General features: G+C 39.0%; 1 protein-coding gene and 1 long non-coding RNA gene across 5 annotated transcripts in view; both read right to left on the minus strand.

Moving 5' to 3' along the window:
• Positions 1–20,153, minus strand: part of LOC128524244 (zinc finger protein 883-like) — a 64,249-nt gene that overhangs the window by 42,180 nt on the left and 1,916 nt on the right. The window lies entirely within an intron of this gene.
• On the minus strand, positions 8,313–19,207 carry LOC128524246 (uncharacterized). Of its 3 annotated transcripts, none has more exons than XR_008360501.1 (6): positions 19,123–19,207; positions 17,701–17,812; positions 17,474–17,593; positions 13,403–13,732; positions 10,485–10,669; positions 8,313–10,351 (listed from the first exon to the last, which is right to left on the minus strand). It is a non-coding gene; the product is annotated as an uncharacterized LOC128524246 (long non-coding RNA). The 3 variants fall into 3 exon arrangements; XR_008360500.1 differs by having other exon boundaries at positions 10,485–10,548; positions 17,474–17,596; XR_008360499.1 differs by having other exon boundaries at positions 17,474–17,596.

Consider the following 20,153-nt stretch of genomic DNA (forward strand, 5'->3'; position numbering starts at 1 on the left):
CCCACAATAAGCTACAAGTCCTATAAAGCACTGTTCTACTTATTTACTACTTTCTTTTATTAGCTGTGTGAAGGGAACCTGCAAAGTAAAGATTTTATTGCACTGCGTAACCATTTTTGTATTGCAGTGTGCATGACAATAAACCTCTTGAATCTTCAATGTTTTAATAAGAGTTGTATAATGAGACAGGGACAAAGAACAGAATAAAGGTGATTTTTATTCACGGGAGGCCTTGTGCATTATGGTGGACAACTATCAATGTCTGGACTGTTGGAACTGCTAAGTTTAAAAACTGCGATAGTGGTCTTGTATTTTTAAATGATGTGTGTCTCATATTTTGGAGTGCATCTGTAATTGCTGGATCAGCATAGATTTTCTTCTCATTAAAGTCTGTGATGTACTGTCCTTTAAGCAATGTTGTGCGGCTAAGGGGCCGACATAGGCCATTTCAGGCTCAAAAACACACTTCAAAAATACTACTGCTTACTCCATTGTCATGCCTTGCACTTTGTAAGCTGTACATGCAAAGGCCAACCTCATTGGAAATTGCCTACGAACAACTCCCTTTTTACTCGTGCATTCCTTACACTTTTCAATGTACACTAGGTTGTCTGAGGATCCTTGTACCTTTTTGCAAAATTTTTTGACCTGCATTTTGATTGTCCAATAGTTTGATTAGTCTCACAGTTTTTGGTCCGTCCTGTCTGGTCGTCACAATGTTTGTGACTGTTCTTAATGTCCCATTAACAAGACCATCTTCTACATCCAGATTCCTAATGATCATAACACGCACTCCTGGTGCGGCTTGTATATTGTCTGGTAAATGTCTTTTTTTGCCTTTGATCACCTCAGCCAAGTTGACCATTTCACCCGTTTGTGGATCCTTTATCAGAATGAAGCGCTGTTATAGTTGCTGAATTGTGTTTGTGGACCTCTTTGTTTGTAGCAAAGATATGTAGTGCATTAGGTGGACTGTCTTTAATTTCGTGGATAGCCTGTGTGAGCAAGGCTTTGTCATTGGCTCCAAGAGCATCTGTCTTTCGCTTTACTCTTATCCTGTTTAGAAGTTTAGCAAAGCAAAGATCGTCTTTCTGGTGCATGATTTTTGTCAGGTTGACCATGTGGAAATTGTCTTTCCGGAGATCAAGCACATCCTCCTCATAAACACAGAGTGGTTTGGCTTTTCCAAGGGGTGGCAGCTCGTAAAAGTCTCCTACTGCAAGGATAGACATCCCACCAAAAGGTTTCTTGTTTCCTTTAATCTGCTAAAGTGTCTCCAGTGGATATAGGTAAAAAGCTCTTTTAAAACCATTAGATATCTCATCAATGACCAGAATCTCTGCATTTGAAAGTGCAAAAAAAAAAAAAAAAACAGTGCATTCCCTAGTCAGTGATATGGTGGTTTTAAAGATCTTGGCAGCTTCAGAGGAGTGTGCAATGTTTTCCCAGAGATGTTAAAAACTGCGGTGCCAGTAAATGCTGTCAGCAGCACTGCAGGGTGGGACATGTCTGCTTGGTCACGGAATCTGGGGAGTTTTTGCAAAATCTTTGTTGCCTCCTGATATATGCATCTAATTACATGTGATTTTCCACAGCCATCTCCACCAGAGACAAAATAAAAAAAGTGTTCAGGACTGTGATCCCACACACGTTTGAAGCACCACTCATGCACAGAGTAAAACATGGATGTCTGGGTTTTATTAAGACTTTGGTACATTTTTCTGACAAAGTCGGGGCTAAGCTTTGGTATTATGATTGCTGACATGGTTCCACTGCTCTCACCACCAACTTTATAGTCAGGAACATTGTCCATTTAATTTCTATCAGCGATATCTGTGGATTCTCGTTGGGCAACGCACTCCAAACGCTCTGCTTCAACCTCCGGTGCAAAGGCGTTCCATGCATTAATAAGTGGGCCTTGTTGTTGAATTTGTTCCAGTGCCCTCTCGATTTTTTTCCCATGACCTTCATATCACTTTTTGTTGAAGTTAACAATTGGCCGTACTGCAAAGCCATGTTTTCATCCACTTTTGTAGAACTGCTCAGATGTTGGGCATTTTGCGTTTTTCAGGTCATTATTTGATCGGTGTGGAAAGTAAAGTTTCAGTGGTCTATTATAAAACTTTTCTGGTTGTTTGTTTTCTGTTCTCAGGTGCTGTGGGCCTGTTTGCATATTTTTCAGGCAATGCAGACATCCACACATCTTCAGCATCTGGTGCCATGCTCTGCAACCTGCTCATGGGGAGACTCATTTTCAGGGCATCATCATCAGTTTGCATAAACACCACACTGTGTGAACACTTTTTTAATGGCAGGCTGCATGTCCGTGCTTCTGATTCTTGGGCACTAACCTCTCTGTGTTTAGCATATGCTTGCATTATCTGCTTAACTTTTCCATTGATATTGGACTTTTTACCTTCTGGTCTCCATTAAGAAATTCTGTCATCTCAGATTTGGCCTTAAAAACATATGACATCATGACTCTAGGCAACTGTAGTCATCAATCACATACTGATTGTCCATGTTAGCATTCCAGGCCCTCAGCAGATCTGTGTTGTATGCATTGACCCAGCAGTCGTTGGAATCACGCTTTAAGAGGATCACGTGCCCATTGGTTAAATTAAAGACGCAGTCCAAGTATTGTTCATAAATTAATTTGCATTTTTGGAGCAGCTCAGACAAGTCTTTGAAAGAGGCATTTGGGTCACAGAGCAAATCTCTCAGTGGCTGGAGTTTTTCTTTGGCCTCTCTCTGTTTTTTGCGAGAGCCATTTTTCTATCTTTTTGCTTTAGTTTTTTGTTTGTGCCTTTTCGATTACTTTCGCTATGCTACTTATAATCATCATCAAGGTCCAGGAAAGTGATCATTGTTTGGTCTACAGGTAGTTTGGGGAACATTGCTTTTTTTTTTTTTTTTATACAGGATTTTGAGTGATTTCTGCTGTGGACTTGAACCTCAGACACAATTTTGTAAAGTTTAGGGTCGGCATTTTGGTCAGGCATCTTACATATTATATGCTTGTGGTCTTCAAGGTCACTTTCTAATTCTGTTGCATCTTTGACCCAAACCAGTAAATGGATATGAGAGCTACCTCTACTCTGAAACTCCACTCTATAGAAGTAATCTTATACTTCACCAATGGGCTGTGCAGGGGATAGGATCAGATTTGTCATTAGGGCATCGACTCTCTTTTCAAACATGCGCATGACAGTGACAGGGTTGCTTCTAAGAATTCCACACTTTGAACTCCGGTTAAGCTCTAAAAACTTCACTTGTTTATCTTGTTGAGGTTTTATGACATCAACGATCTCAGGCCATCTCATTTCAGTAGCCGAAAATGTTGACTTTCCTAACTGTTACCATAGCATGGAGATCTTTCAGCCTTCTTCCAATAGGCTGAAGTACCTCTCAGAGGTTTCATGAAGTGTGTTGCATCTTTGTTATTTATCAGTTTTTTCACTTTATCTTTATTCTGAAACATTCTGTTATAAGTTTTATGTCCATCTTTGGTGATTGCCTTAAGCAATTTGATTGACATGCTGTTTGTATCCATGTGTGTTTCTGTCACAAACTGTGAAAAGAATAAGTTTCGGTCAGGTGCAAAGTGTGTATCTGCAGAGAACAGCCGTACATGCTTAGGGACAGTTTAATTTGTCTGGCTTCATCTAACGTGTTCTGTACAGTTGGAAACTGCACAGGAAAGGCCATGGCTTGAAGTTGGGAACAGAGAAGAAGCCTTGGGCGGGTGCAATGCTAAATATTTCTTCACCATATGATACATTTTCCTGTGCTATATCTAGTGGTTGCATAAAGGTGTCTAGAGCAAGACCAGGTCGAAGTTCCTCCTTTTCTTTCTCCATATCTTTTAATTGCTCTCTAATTGAATTTGCATTTGTCTGTTCAGGCTCTGTTTGTTCATTTACGCTGTTAGATGGCTCAAGCAGTTCAGCTGTTGTATCCTCCTTTCTGTCACAATTTGGTGGTCTGAGTTTCTGGGCTGTGCACCCTGTATATCTGCATCAGCAGTGTCACATTCTGTCTTAATTGCTTGATTATCTGGGGGATTTTCAAAAGTAGGTTCCTCATTGATTGACACATCTTTGTATTCTGAATGTATTTCTTTTAGCTTTGATAATCCTGCTTACACATTCTTCATGTTCACAGTGTAGAAGTGCTGGTATCCTTTGTACCTGATGTGCCTTTTTAGTTTTACCTGCAGGAGCTGGGCTTCAATGTTGGGTCTTGGGAGACAGTTTACTTTGGTTTCTACATCTGATGGTACACAAACAAAAGCCCCATTGTCATGTGGGATTGGGCTGATTCTGGTTGAGGTACTTGCACAGTGGTATTTGTGATTTGTGGTTCATCCCTTTGTGGTGGTGATGTAGCTGTAGATGTTAACTGTGAATGCTGACTCTCTGGAAAGAAACTGGCACAAACTCATAACTTGCATAACTGCCACGATCCTAAAAAAGGTCATGCAGGTGGTTGATCAGGTGAAGGTGAACATTACTGCTGTTCCATTTGGCTGGGGTAAACCTGCTGCACCTCTTGAGTGTGAATCAAACAATCCATACCTCCCTGATCTGTCACGGAAAACTGCAATGCATTCAGGTGAGACAAGGACTAAGGCATAGTTCACATCTGTTGACAGGCACTTGAGGCGTCTAGCAAGAGGCAACCACCACTTTTGTTTTTGAGGACTGTTTTCTGCTGCCTTCAGGTATCCATACCCTACATCTTCTATGTTTACACTGTGGACATTTGTGTCAGTATGAACTTGTTTGGGCAGTTCCTCTATGGTCAGATGATCATGCTTATAACACCCCTCCTGCAGAAGATTTGCCTTAATCCAACAGTAGAGTGCATCTCCCTGTTCAAGCACCTTATCAGGTTGGGTTGTGTTGATTTGGCGTCCCTTATTGTGGTAGGCCAGGAATGTGAGGGCATTACATGTACACTGATGATTTCTAGAGAATTCTGTGCAGCTTTAATCACTTTGACAATGAGTTGCACTGACGCACAAAAAGTGTTGAACTTTGTTGCTCTGTAGCTCCTCCGTCAGTAGGTCTTCATTTGTGTTGTGGAATTGTAAGGGAACACTTGTTATTCTTAAGCATTTAATACAATGTGTTTCAGGGTTAAGGAATAACATTTATTTTCCCTTGGCACAATGATGTTAGAAATGTCTTTTTTTAAGTGGCAAAGGTTTTAAACCTTTTTTTTTTTTTTTTTTTTTAAGTGAGACCATTTTAAAACTATGTTAAGACAGTAAAGCAATGTTCAGGCAAATTAAGCCAAATAATCTCACTCAATCATATTACAGCATAATCTGAAAATAAACATCATCAGATAAGCGCTGACAAGAGCGACAGAAACAGAGAGAAAGAGGGTGAGAGACAGATGTTTCATATTCTGAACAAACTGAGGTACAATAATTGATATTTAAAAGTTGCATGAAAATACTCTGCAGTTTAGTGCAGAAAAAAAAGGTAAGATTGCTGTACTGTGATGGATTTAAACCAAAGAACACTGCATTGGACTGGTTCATAGTGGCTGTGATGCCTAGATTCATTGACTGAACTCCACCTTCATACCAACTTTATATTATCTGGAAAACACACAGCTGAACAGTGAACTGTAAGTGTAGATGATGGAAATCATCCAGGATAACTCATAAAACATCTGCTCACATCTGGTTCAATTCAACACTTGATGTTTAGTTAATTTAAATGATAAAATCTCCTATCACATTTGAAACTGAGTGAAACACTGGACACTTTAAAGAAAACAAGGAACAGTAGTGGTTGCTATGCCTACAAAGGAATTCCTGCTGTTTGCATAATGCTGACATGTAACCATGAATATGTCTTTAACATTCAAGTGTAGTGTAATTGTTCGCTGCTTTGTAGCTTTTATGGAGTAATATTTTTTTATATTTACCTTTCCACGTAGAGAACATAAGCAGTTCGGCCTATTCTCCTTTCCCCAGAACGGCCTGGCTGATGTCTTAACATTTCATACACTTAAGTGACATGACACATTCGTGTTAAAATGCCCTGCATGGCATACAGTGTCATGCCAGCTGTGTGACATTACACCACAGCAATGTTCAACTGTATGAACAGATGTTCTAAATATGCACTGTCTGTGCTCACTACCAAGTCAACATCACCAGTTCAGATGGAGATGTACCAGCTACCTCTTCTAGGTTGTGGACAGTGAGCGGTGGCACTGCTGGATCTACCAGGTCAAGTGGTTTCCAGCGCTTTTTTTGTGCCTGGGATCTTTTATTTTTTTTTCTCAGCATCTGGTAGAATGTCAGCATAAAAATGTTCAGCTTTGCCATCAGACATCGGTTTAAAAAAAATTCTCATTGTAGAACTGTAACACGGTGAACTGTAACTAGAATATCAACAATCTTTCATAAAACAAGACAAATGACAAAAATGCCTTAATGATAATCCTATAGTAAACATTTAATATGTTGAAAGAATTCAAAATAATAATAAATACTACCACTAATAATAATAATAATAATAATGCACATAAATGTGATGCTTTAAAACTCAAATGACTCGCAAAATGCCCAGCTAGCTGCACCTATATGTACGCTGAGTTAAAAGGACAAACAATAACAGACAAGAAACTAATGGTAAATACTAGCACTTTGTTATTTTAGCCCTCTGGTACATTGTTAGGCAAGATGACGACAAGAAAATAAAAAAGCAAATCAGAAGATACCCATTAAAAGGCAAAGTCTCAAAACGATGAATCAATCGTCCAGATACATACAGCTAGAAGTAAGCTTTTAGATCACTCTGTAACTTTGGATGGCCTTTCTGTTCCATCAAGTTCAACAGTAAAATACCTCGGTGTGATTAGTGATTTCAGCCTTTCATTTGAAGCTCATGTGGATAATATTACCAGGAAAGCGTTCTTTCAACTCAAAAATATTGCCAAGATAAGAAATATATTGTCGCTAAACGATGCAGAAAAGTCCTCACTAGAACCAGAAGATATGAGCACATCACCCCTATCTTATATTTACTGCATTGGCTCCCTGTGAAATTTCACATTTATTTTAAAATACTACTCTTGACGTATAAAGCATTAGGTGATCTCGCGCCGCAGTATCTGAGTGAACTGATAGTGTCTTACAATCCGCCGCGCCTACTTCGATCAAAGGATGCAGGCTGCTTGTCAGTACCGCGTATTATGAAAAATACAGCTGGGGGCAGAGCTTTTTCTTACAAAGCCTCAAAGTTATGGAATAGTCTTCCAAATAGTGTTCGGGACTCAGACACAGTCTCAGTGTTTAAGTCCAGGCTAAAAACCTATTTATTTAGCCAAGCATTTTTATAAATAGATTTGCCATAGGTAAAGGAGCAGATCTGGGGGACTCATGGACGTAGATTATTATGGTGAACTGGTATGTTTGGATGCTGTCTTCCCCACTCTCACTAATCACTCAGGTTTGCTGACGGTTAAATGATTGGGCTTTACATCCCAGGAAGCCTTCATGTCATTTTCCGCAGCATTAGTCATGGTTAACCTTGTGCAACACTTACCATGTTTTATAAAAACCTGTCTCACATAAATCCATTTTTTTTGTTTTATTTATATACAGTATTTTATCTTTATAATATAATTATCCTTGGGTCTTGTGACCAACACGGTCACTTTCGGTCTTCCCCAGCTCAGAATAAGTCTTGGGATTGGTTGGTCCGTGAAGCTTACACCGCATGAACTAAGACACACCAGTTGTCTGATGCATTGCCTTTAACCAGCCATCCTATCCTTATTGAGGAAGTGTCTATCTCAGTATATATGCTGATCGTTCTATCACCCAGTCCTACTATAATCACATTATTATACCTAGAATTTATTTCCTAAAATTATGTGTAAATTGTGTAATTTAACAGTAATAACCCTAATACTTTGTTTTATTTTAAACCCCCAGTAAACAGTATAAAATGAAGTATTTCATGGGGGAAGAGTGTCTGCCAAATGCTACTTTACAGTAAAATAAATTTTTTAAACCAGTCTGTTCATAGGAATTATTTAAAATAAACCCGATAATATATTGTAAATTGAAATGCACTCCACACCTGTAATACTACAAATAAAATACCAGATGTTCATGCATGTTAGACAAAACAGTGAAGTTTCGGTTTTGGAATAGACTATTATTATACAATTAAAAATGTTAAGCTTGAAGTAGAATGTATAAACCTTTCAAGTCAAGTAAAATTTTATTTATAGAGCACTGGTTCAACACAACTGTGGTTATTCCAAAGTGCTTTACAATAAAAATAAACAGCAAAAGATAAAACAAAAAATATAAAAGAAATAAAAAGAAAATTTATAACACAACAATTTAACACAAATTAATTATGCAAAATACATGCACATCACCACCCAAATGCTAATGAGTAAAATATGTCTTTAAGCTTGATTTAAAAATGTCCAATGATGTAGCAGCTCTGATGTACAATGGTAAACTGTTGGGGAAACTACTGAAAAAGCCTGATCACCCTTCGTTTTACAACGTGAACGGGGGACAGATAATAGTAACTGATCATTAGATCTTAAAGACCTAGAAGCTGAATAGGGTGTGATAAGATTGCATATATACAGTAGTCTGGAGCAGAATTATGTAATGCCTTATATGCAAAAAAAAAAAAAAACCTTTATAAAGTCATACCTTCTCATAAGTTCGACATTATGGTAGACCAAAGGTAATTTAGTTATATAATTCTGTAACACATAGCAAAGTAAATGTTTATTGTTGACGCTGGCACTGAAATGTTTTTTACCAATTTTAATCGGTGTAAAATATTCAGTGGGATTGCAAGCATAATTCGTAACACACACAGGACAGTGGTATAGTAAACAGTACACGCACACACGGATGTTGACTATACGAGTGACATGCGCACACTGAGACTGAGCATGGGAGATGATTAACCAAAATCCCAGCACGCGAAAGAGAAGAACCTTTGACTCAGTTGTGATCATGTAATGCTCAGCAGACATAGCGAATGCGTACTACTCGTATATAAAGGCCTCGCTTGTTTATTAAGTTAAAATTTTACTTAAAAACTTTGTTCGTCTAGCAAAATGCTCACAGGCTGAGTTACTCACAATCCAAGGTTGGACTGTATTTTGGAAGCATGTGGAAGTCACAGAGCCTGAGAACACAAGTGTCTAATCAGACAAACTTTATTTAATGCAAAAAAAAATAAATAGATAATGCAATAAACGACAGTATTGCATATGTAAATTGTTGAACTTGTTACTCAGAAACAGACGCGGCAGTTAACTGAGCACTGCATAACAAGACGGAGCAAAATTCACCGGTGGTTTCAGGGCACACCAGGGCAGGATCATGTTCTGAGCATGGGTTGCTTAGGAACCTGAAAAACAGTTTCACTTGGTGAACAGGCCTAGGTTCACAGGCCTAGCCTGAGTCAGCTAACGATCTGAAATGTACTGAATGACCAGGTTATCACAGTCGTTGGAGTTTTTCTTCCCTGATGGCACAGCCATATGCCAAAGTTGACAATACCATAATCCATCAGGTTTAAATTGTCAAAGAGCAGTTTTGGAGAGCAAGAGACATAATTTTCCACCATAGAGTTCAGAACTCCCCAATAGAGAATCTAGGAATGTGCTGGAGAAGACTTTACACAGCGGTCTGACTTTCCCATCACCAATACAAGATCTTGAACAGAAATAAATGCAAAAAGCAAAAGACAGTCCAACAAAATATACCACCCTCTAGCATTCCTTCATGTTGCCCTCCCACCTGCGCTTTAAACGAGACAGCTGACCCCGCTGCATCATTAGGATTCCCCTCGCGATTTGGAGGTGCAGTCTCGCAAGAGTTTAACCCAGAATTAACACACCACATTTGAGACAATTAAAACACAATGGGCTGCATTACAAGGCGCAGCTGCTTTATCAGTAATCAGCTTGATCAACGCCTTTATAAAATAAGTCCGTTATGTGGCCGTGCTACAGTGTTTGTGCGTGTGCCCACGTGTGTGTGGTAGACCTTTTTGGCCAGGAAGTGTAGATCAGTCACGAAATTGTAAGATGTACAAAAAGTTTCCTTGATCTCATCCACAACAAAGAATTTCAAGACCAAATAATTATTTAAAAAATTCCTATATGTAGTCGTTTCCTATGGAGCAAAAAGTGCCACACAAATGTAGGACCGAGACCTTTGGCATGATCTACTTCAAACCGCATCAAAAGCTCCTGTCCTGGATTAATGGCTTGACAGCATCGATATTGGAAGGCCACAAGGTTCTGCTCGCCATCAGCATGAGCTCAACTCACATACCTGAAGAGAAGGACGCATGTCATTAGAAAGAGTGAGTAATCACAGGGAAGGGATTGGTCACAGTAAAAAAAAAAAAAAATAGAATTATAAAATCAATAAGTAAACAAAGTTCCAACACCCAGTGATTTCTTACCTCAGTTAGCAAACTTGTCCCTCTCAGCATCTAGGTATTCCTTGTGCTGCTTGCTCTTGGATATCTTCACAAAAAAGAATAAATATAGATTCAATATTGTAGATCCACCTTTAACACCAATAACGTCGAAGTAATCCAGGGAATAATTTCCTGCTTTGACTGTGTGATGATCTTCCAACACCTTTCTATGGAGACAAGCATTAAACTTTTTGGTAATTAGATCTACAGTACAGTAGCTCTTACATTGGATTAGATTACATAGACCATGTACCGGTTCCTTGTACGACTTTTGGTCAGTTCTCACCAGAAACATCCCACAATAGCTGAAGTTTTGAAGGTGCTCTGAACAAGCCATCTAGCCATCATTATTTGGCCCTTGTCAAAGTCACTCAATTCCTTACATTTGCACATACTTTCTGTTTCCAACACATCAACTTGTGACAGCTAGACAACTGAGTAAGAGCAAGTCCAAAACTGCAGCTCTTGTAAGATGTTCTCAGTCTGCAGTGGTCAGGACATACCAAAATTGGTCCATGAAGAGGGTCATCGGTGGCCAATGCTCAGTGGAAAAACAAACAAACAAAAAAAAAAGAAACCACTGCAATTTACTCCTAAATCAGCATCTCTTTAAGCATGAAAAGCATTCCATGCCAGCCTTTGTTAAATTTCTACACAAGCACCTCATTCTGCTTAATAAGTTGATTTAATAATCAACTCAATCCAATCCTATTTAATGGGTAAAACCACTGCTGTAATCACCACTCTCTTCTTGCAATGTGACCAGTTGGATGGTTAAAAAATGCTAGAAGTCTTTCACCACAAACTTATTCTAATGTCAAATCAAGTACCGTAGGCTGACCTCAAGTGACAAACAACAGTGGCAAACTAAGACTGGGGTGAAGTGCACAGCAAGAATGGTTCTACACACAGGACTAAAGTCATACAAAAGCAGAAAAAAGCCCTTCATCAGTGAAAAGCAAAGAAGAGCCTGGCTGAAGTTTGCAAAAGACCACAGGAACTAGACTAATTGGATTGCAGTAAGATAATATATTTAGCAAAAAAAGAAACCCATTTTCAGGACTGTGTATTTCAACAGTAATGTTGTAAAAATCCAAATAACTTTACAGATCTTCATTGTAAAGGGTTTAAACAATGTTTTTCATGCATGTTCAATTAACCATAATCAATTAATTAACATGCACCTGTGGAATGGTCGTTAAGACCTTAACAGCTTACAGAAAGTAGGCATTTAAGGTCACAGTTCTAAAAACGCAGGACACTAAAGAGACTTGTCTACTGACTGTGAAAAACACCCAAAGAAAGATGCCCAGGGTCCCTGCTCATCTGCGTTAAATGTGCATTAGGCATGCTGCAGGGAGGCATGAGGACTGCTGATGTGGCTAGGGCGTTAAATCGCCACGTCCGCACCGTGAGACGCCTAAGACGGCGCTACAGGGAGACAGGAAGGACAGCTGATCATCCTCGCGGTGGAAGACCACGTGTAACAACACCTGCACAGGATCGGTACATCCGAATATCACACCTGTGTGACAGGTACAGGACGGCCACAACAACTGCCCGAGTCACACCAGGAACACACAATCCCTCCATCAGTGCTCAGACTGTCCGCAATAGGCAGTCCATGAGGAGGAGATGCACTGCAGTACTTCAAGCAGCTGGTGGCCACCAGATACTGACTGGTACTTTTGATTTTGAGCCTCCCTTCATTCAGGGACACATTGGGAAACATTTTTAGTTTATGTCTTATGGTGTTGACTCTTTTAGTGTTCATACAAATATTTACACATTAAGTTTACTGAAAGTAAAAACAGTTGAAAGTCAGAGGACGTTTCTTTTTTTTGCTGAGTATATTTTCTGGAGAGTCCAATTTTCAGCTTTGCCCAACACCTGGACGTGTTACAGTATGGTTAGACGGAGACCTGGAGCGGTCAAGAACCCATAGTGTTTTGCACTAACTGTAAAATATGGAGGAGTGTCACTATTGAAAACCACTGGAAGAGGGCTGAAACAATTCCTCGAGTAATTCGATTACAAAAAATGATCGAGGCAAAATCTTCTGCCTCGAAGCTTCTTTTAATTAATTTTAAAAGCTTGCGTTACGTTTTTGCGCAATTATTCGTTTAACGTGACACAGCGCGTTTTCGGATGCAAGCCGCCACTAAACGCCGACGAGGAAGAAACGCTTACATCACTCACAAAGCTTAAGGAGTCGTAAACAGCTTGAGGGAGGGTTCTGTTGCGGGCTGCAAAATAGACGGGAACGATAAAAATATCAGCGAGGCAAGAGAAGAAGAAAGCAGCAAGAGAAAACATAAGCCTTTACTGACAACTTCTGTCATTATGTCTGAGCTGTACATTTTTTAACTTTTTTATTTCTGAAGGTTAAGTTGCACAATATAGTGTTTTTGTATAATTATTTATTTTAATGTGTGTGTTATGCTCTAAAATGCCCCCCTGCCATGGATATTGTGCATTTTTACCATTTCCAAGAGAGACTGTTTTAACATCTTTTCAATAAAAAAAAAATCACCAAAATCTGTTATTTATTAAGGGGTGCCTAAACTTTTGCATAAGACGGTGTATATATGTGCTTAAATGGACGCCTTGCCGGTTTGTAGTTTGAAGGCGGAGGCTTTAAATTACACACTGTGTTATTTGGGTTTTTATGTATGCCAGGTAGAACAAAAGTTATTATTACTTTTATGAAAAAAAAGTAAATATTTCACTCCTGGAATATGAGAAAGACGCGGGATTATTATTTTTTGGTCATCGAAAAAAACTATCGAAAACAATAAAAACACCTGATTGTGTATCTCTGCTATTTCTTTGCCTGTGTGACCCATATTCTAATTTCTTTTTTACAGTCATGTTTAGATAGTTGGTTTAAATGAACTTACCTCTCGCAGCCGGAGGTCTAGAGGGAGCTGATTGGCCGAGCTCTTTCAGAGGGGAGGAATGAGAGGTACTTCGTGATCCCACATTAATCACGGCTCTACAGCCAATCAGGGCGTCTGTGAGCTCACACAAGCAGAATGAGCAGGTAGCGCTGTCCTCCGAGTGTGTTACTCCGCGCCCAACGGTGTGTGAACAAGCAGTTCGATAAGATGCGGTCGGCTGGCGTCACGTGGTTTGGAAGAAACACGTGATGGTCTTCTGCCCTCCCGGCTGAGTGGTAGTAGTAGCCTTAATGTGGGAGCCCCCTAGTGAAGGGGAGGAATTGGCCACGACTAAATTAGGGAGAAATTCCGGGAAAAAAAATAAATAAATAAATAAATAAACTGAACTAAAATTCAGCTAATCACATTTCATATTTTGTGCTGAAAAAAAAAATAGTGACCTATCTTATATACAATCATGTGCCCTATACAAGTTTATATATATATATATATATATATATATATATTTATATATATATATATATATATATATATATATATATATATATATTTATTTATATATATATATATATATATATATATATATAAAAAGCATAATAAAAAAATGTTTTGGGCCCGGTTTCACGATAACGCGCACTTTAGCGGGCTAAGAAGACTCTAAGATATATCTTACGTAAATTGATTACTTTTCTAAGTGTATTTCTCAAACTGTCCCTTAGGAGTCTTCTTAACTCGCTGTCTCTTATTTTGCATGACAGCATAAAGAAAGACGGCACTTACTATGCAAATTAAACTTTGCACAAAAATTATTCCAATAACATGGGAAGAATTTAAACATTATTTTGACATGGGATCAACAGCATGCCATAATAGACAAATACAGTGGTGTGAAAAACTATTTGCCCCCTTCCTGATTTCTTATTCTTTTGTCACACAAAATGTTTCTGATCATCAAACACATTTAACTATTAGTCAAAGATAACACAAAATGCAGTTTTTAAATGATGGTTTTTATTATTTAGGGAGAAAAAAATCCAAACCTACATGGCCCTGTGTGAAAAAGTAATTGCCCCCTGAACCTAATAACTGGTTGGGCCACCCTTAGCAGCAATAACTGCAATCAAGCGTTTGCGATAACTTGCAACGAGTCTTTTACAGCGCTCTGGAGGAATTTTGGCCCACTCATCTTTGCAGAATTGTAGTAATTCAGCTTTATTTGAGGGTTTTCCAGCATGAACCGCCTTTTTAAGGTCATGCCACAACATCTCAATAGGATTCAGGTCAGGACTTTGACTAGGCCACTCCAAAGTCTTCATTTTGTTTTTCTTCAGCCATTCAGAGGTGGATTTGCTGGTGTGTTTTGGGTCATTGTCCTGCTGCAGCACCCAAGATCGCTTCAGCTTGAGTTGACGAACAGATGGCCGGACATTCTCCTTCAGGATATTTTGGTGGACAGTAGAATTCATGGTTCCATCTATCACAGCAAGCCTTCCAGGTCCTGAAGCAGCAAAACAACCCCGGACCATCACACTACCACCACCATATTTTACTGTTGGTATGATGTTCTTTTTCTGAAATGCTGTGTTACTTTTACGTCAGATGTAACGGGACACGCACCTTCCAAAAAGTTAAACTTTTGTCTCGTCGGTCCACAAGGTATTTTCCCAAAAGTCTTGGCAATCATTGAGATGTTTTTTAGCAAAATTGAGACGAGCCTTAATGTTCTTTTTGCTTAAAAGTGGTTTGCGCCTTGGAAATCTGCCATGCAGGCCGTTTTTGCCCAGTCTCTTTCTTATGGTGGAGTCGTGAACACTGACCTTAATTGAGGCAAGTGACGCCTGCAGTTCTTTAGATGTTGTCCTGGGGTCTTTTGTGGCCTCTCGGATGAGTTGTCTCTGCGCTCTTGGTAATTTTGGTTGGCCGGCCACTCCTGGGAAGGTTCACGACTGTTCCATGTTTTTGCCATTTGTGGATAATGGCTCTCACTGTGGTTCGCTGGAATCCCAAAGCTTTAGAAATGGCTTTATAACCTTTACCAGACTGATAGATCTTAATTACTTTTGTTCTCATTTGTTTCTGAATTTTTTTGGATCTTGGCATGATGTCTAGCTTTTGAGGTGCTTTTGATCTACTTCTCTGTGTCAGGTAGCTCCTATTTAAGTGATTACTTGATTGAAACAGGTGTGGCAGTAATCAGGCCTGGGGGTGACTACAGAAATTGAACTCAGGTGTGATAAACCACAGTTAAGTTATTTTTTAACAAGGGGGGCAATCACTTTTTCACACAGGGCCATGTAGATTTGGAGTTTTTTTCTCACCTTAATAACATAAACCTTCATTTAAAAACTGCATTTTGTGTTCAATTATGTTATCTTTGACTAATAGTTAATGGTTTTTGATGAGAAGAAACATTTAAGTGTGACAAACATGCAAAAGAATAAGAAATCAGGAAGGGGGCAAATAGTTTTTCACACCACTGTATATAAATTAAATCACCAAACTGTCGCTAATATTTTCATGTAACCTGTAGTGGCGGTGAAACGAACCGAGTATACAATCATAGGTGACTTAAACAGCTGAAAACACTCTTCACCAGCTTCAGGAACAATGTGAAGAATGTCAGTGGTTGGGGTTTTATAGCGCACTTATGGATGAATACGATGAGATGACAGAGTAGAGGCTTAATACACCTATCTCACCTATGCGATTGACTTGCTGTTCCGCGAAGTTCTGCAAAATCCGCAACCTTCCGCATGTTAAACATTAAATTTTTCGCGTGGAAAGATGGAAAAATGGTATTTTAACCCCTCTTACCTCGCCTGCTAGCCGTACTTACTGTTCATAATAATTTACTTTTTTGGCGTGAGTACGTTTATATCTTTCCGCAGGAGAAATTAAACATGTTTAATTTTTTGGCGCTCCCCGCGGAAGCTTGCGGACCTTGCAGGACGTCAGCGAAACGTTGGCGGGCAATCGCGGCAGCTCATGGTGCCCAACATCGCATCTCACCGTGAGTCAAACTGCATAGATGAGATAGGGGTACTAAGCATTACAATTACTTAGAAAAATGATCGGATTGGGTTTGAAACTCCCAAGTTTGTTTTCTCATTTAACTAAATCAAATTTCATCATAAAATAAAACGTGTCAAAAGAAAATTCCATTCAGTCATGGATGATGTCTAATGACCAATGAAACATATTTTAAACAAAAAGCAGCGAGCAGCTGGACATCGGGACGTAAAGCGTAAGTACGACGTGTTGGCCTGGCAAGTGCAGGTCAAGAAGCTCCATAATCTGTTGCTTCGGAAGGCGAAACTTTTTTTTAACAAGACAGGAAAAATATGAAAATAGCTAAAGTTTTGTCCAAAGAAAAAAATTAACATGAACCACACGGCTCCGTGGACGGCTCCGTGGACGGCGCCGTCTTCAGTTTAACACAACAACACGCTGTATCACTGCCAAATTGTTTACCACCTGTTTAATATTAAAAGTTTAATGTTGCCAATTTTAATGCATTAGTCACATTATGAAATAGGCTAATTAAAAGTCCCTCTATTAGTTCTGATATTAAATAAAATAAAATTCTTAATCAGGCCTACAGTATATTCCATCATTAATATGACTTTGATAACGTGCCATAATGTGCTTCCATACACCGACCGCTAATTTATAAAGACTGCTGCTCAGTGGCGGCGACTAGTGACTTGAGCTGAAACTACGAGTGAGTTAAGGTTGCTCCAGACCAACCTTACGAACGTGTGACTTACCTAAGAGATACTTAGCGTACGAACATTTCGGGAATCGCACCATAACGTTAAGAGAGAGGTTAAGGAACAACTTAAGAACTACTTAGCAATAAGAGGCTTTCGGGAAACTGGGCCCTGAGCTTTAAGTGCTACGTGATAACTCACAGAAGTCTACTTTGATGTTGAAAGGTTGGCAGGTCTGGAATCAAAATGTCTGGATAAGACTATCCTGCTGTAAAGTTGACCTGGATGATTTTTATCATAACCTGTTCTTATTCAGAAGTAAATGTTTGTAGTTAATTTGTTGATTTGCCAGATGTCTTACAGAGGTAGTCGTTATCTTCAGTTTCTTCCTCTTTAATGGAGGAACCATCAGGAACATCGTTCAGGTCGTTTTCACTGGTGCAGATGTTCAGCTCTGGCGTTTCTTCTTTCTTCACACAGTCTTCTAACACACACACACACACACACACACAGATTCTTAAATACACTGACACAAAATCATCATAATGAGACATTTACAGACTTCATATCAGTAGAAACCAGACTGACGAGGTGTAAGCTTCATTTGGACGGCACTACTCTACTGCTCCACCAGGGAGGCGTGTCCCACTGAGCCTGAGGTCCCGCCACCTGACGTCTCTACTTTCACCTCCTCAGACATCTAAAGATAAAACAGTGAAATTATTAACATAATAGTGTAACTGGGTTGACATGCTTTAAATGTTAATCCTAATCATTATATTGTAAAAAGCAGACTAATCCTTCCTGTGCAGCCTGGTAGCGCACTTTCGTGAGAGCTCGACCGGGAACCAATAGTCCAATAGCACCCTAGTCCATAGACAAAGAAAACCCACCTGGGCACAATTAATAAGGCACCATAGCTTCTTTAACGTTGAGCCGGCTTACTTTTACCTAGATAAAAGTGCCTTTTATGTGGCTGTGCTACAATATTAATAATTATAATGTAGTTTTAAATTTTACCAAGTGTGAAACTTTAACCTAAAGACAAGTTTATAGGGTTACTGATATGTTCTACCTGATAGATTTACATTATTTTTCCCTTTTTTTTTTATCATGAAAACAAATATATAAAATATTAACAATGAACACAGACTAGCTTCTGAACAATAATCTATTAAATTAAATGATACCCTAATTAATCAGCTGGAAAACACTAAAAGAAAAGATCTGTAGCTCCAACTCCACCCCGAGTCAAAACATTTTTCAATTTAAGGCACCTTATTCCTGGAGGACCACTGCCCTGCACATTTGAGTGTTTTCGCTGGTCTACACTCCAGGAGGACCTGGTTACACCCACTTAGGAAAACCACAAACCCACAACCACTGAGGAAAAGTCTGTTAATTATTTTATTAGATGAGTTAGTGCCGGGAGCTGAGACAACGCTCATATGTACAGGGCAGTTGGTTGTCCAGGACCAGAGTTGAGAAGGTCTAGGCATTTTTAAGAACACACTGACACGCTCTGTTAAAATTTTGTTATTTTCAATTTAAGAACCAGATTAAAATAACAAGGAAATTACTCTGATGCATCATTCCATCCATACTATAATTACTATTGATTTTTTTTGTAATTACATTTTTCATTACATTATTAAAAAGACGTGTACAAATTAGTCTCAAACCCACTTATCACACATGCTTACAGCGATCTCATGATGCCACGTGCGCTAATTTGTTTCAAAACGCGCTTAGAAGCCTAACTTGGCTGCGTTAGAAGTTGCACACACCCAGCAGCCTGCAGACACATCGAGGGTTCGAGGTAGTAAAATGTGATCGTTTTTTATAATCCTATTTACGGGCAAGGTAGTGATAACATTAGCAAGTAAATATTTGTTATATCAGTTGAATTAATGGATTAAAGCAGGATTAGTTGTGTATGTGTATTCCAAAGAATTAACTAATCTAGATAATCCAAGTGACTGGTTTACAGATCACCTCTATAATCTTTACCTGTGAGGGAGCAGGATCATCAGCCTGAGAGCATCTGGAGGAGAGCTGACTGTCTCCTGCTGAACTCATCATCACACATCTGGGGACAAAAACAAACAATTAATCTTCCTATTGTTATCCCTTAATATCTTACAATGAGAAATATTACAGAACTGCACCTTTCCCCTCATTACATAAATAGTGCACTACATAGTGCACACACGTGAGTTTTTAATCCTCAGACACAGCAATGAGCTTTTATTTTTAAACGGATCAAAGCTAACCAAAACTGTCAACAACCTAAACACACAAAAAAAAGTTAGAGCAATGGGATAAGGGGTAAAAGGATAGACCGGACATACCCGCTACATCTGGTGTCAGCCTGGGAAATCTACCACTGACACACACACGTCTCCATACATGTGTATATGTATCCAAATGAAGAGAATTATAAGTATGAGTTTACGATATTTATAAGTCAAAAGAAAGGGACAAAGAAATTTTTAATTACAAAAGAAAACCACCATAAAATAGGTTGTTTGGCCAAGTGTATACACCTTTTGGCTAATACTTTATATAAAAAAGTACATTTTTTTACATTTTTAACATCATTTATTATAGGTTATTTTGGATAAGTGTCTACCCATTTAGATTGTTCCATTCGGCAAGTTTATGTTTTACCTTAGAAAGTGCTAAGATAGCAATTAGGGCCAGGGGTAGCTCAGTGGTTAAGGCATTGGACTACGGTTCAGAAGATCCCAGGTTCAAACCCCACAACCACCAAGTTTACATTTACATTTAGGCATTTGGCAGACGCTCTTATCCAGAGCGACTTACAAAAAGTGCTTTAATGTTTACATAATTGGACACATACTTACACTGGGTTAACTAGGTTAATAACTAAGTGCCATTAGTCCAACACAACTAAGAAGAGTTTTTTTTTTTTTTCCTTCTTTTTTATCGGGGGTGGGGGGTTAGTCCAAGTACTGGAGAAACAGATGAGTCTTGAGTCGTCGTTTAAAGTTGCCACTGTTGGGCCCTTGAGCGCGGCC

This window comes from Clarias gariepinus, chromosome 5, assembly GCF_024256425.1.
Source record: "Clarias gariepinus isolate MV-2021 ecotype Netherlands chromosome 5, CGAR_prim_01v2, whole genome shotgun sequence".
Taxonomy (NCBI): domain Eukaryota; kingdom Metazoa; phylum Chordata; class Actinopteri; order Siluriformes; family Clariidae; genus Clarias; species Clarias gariepinus.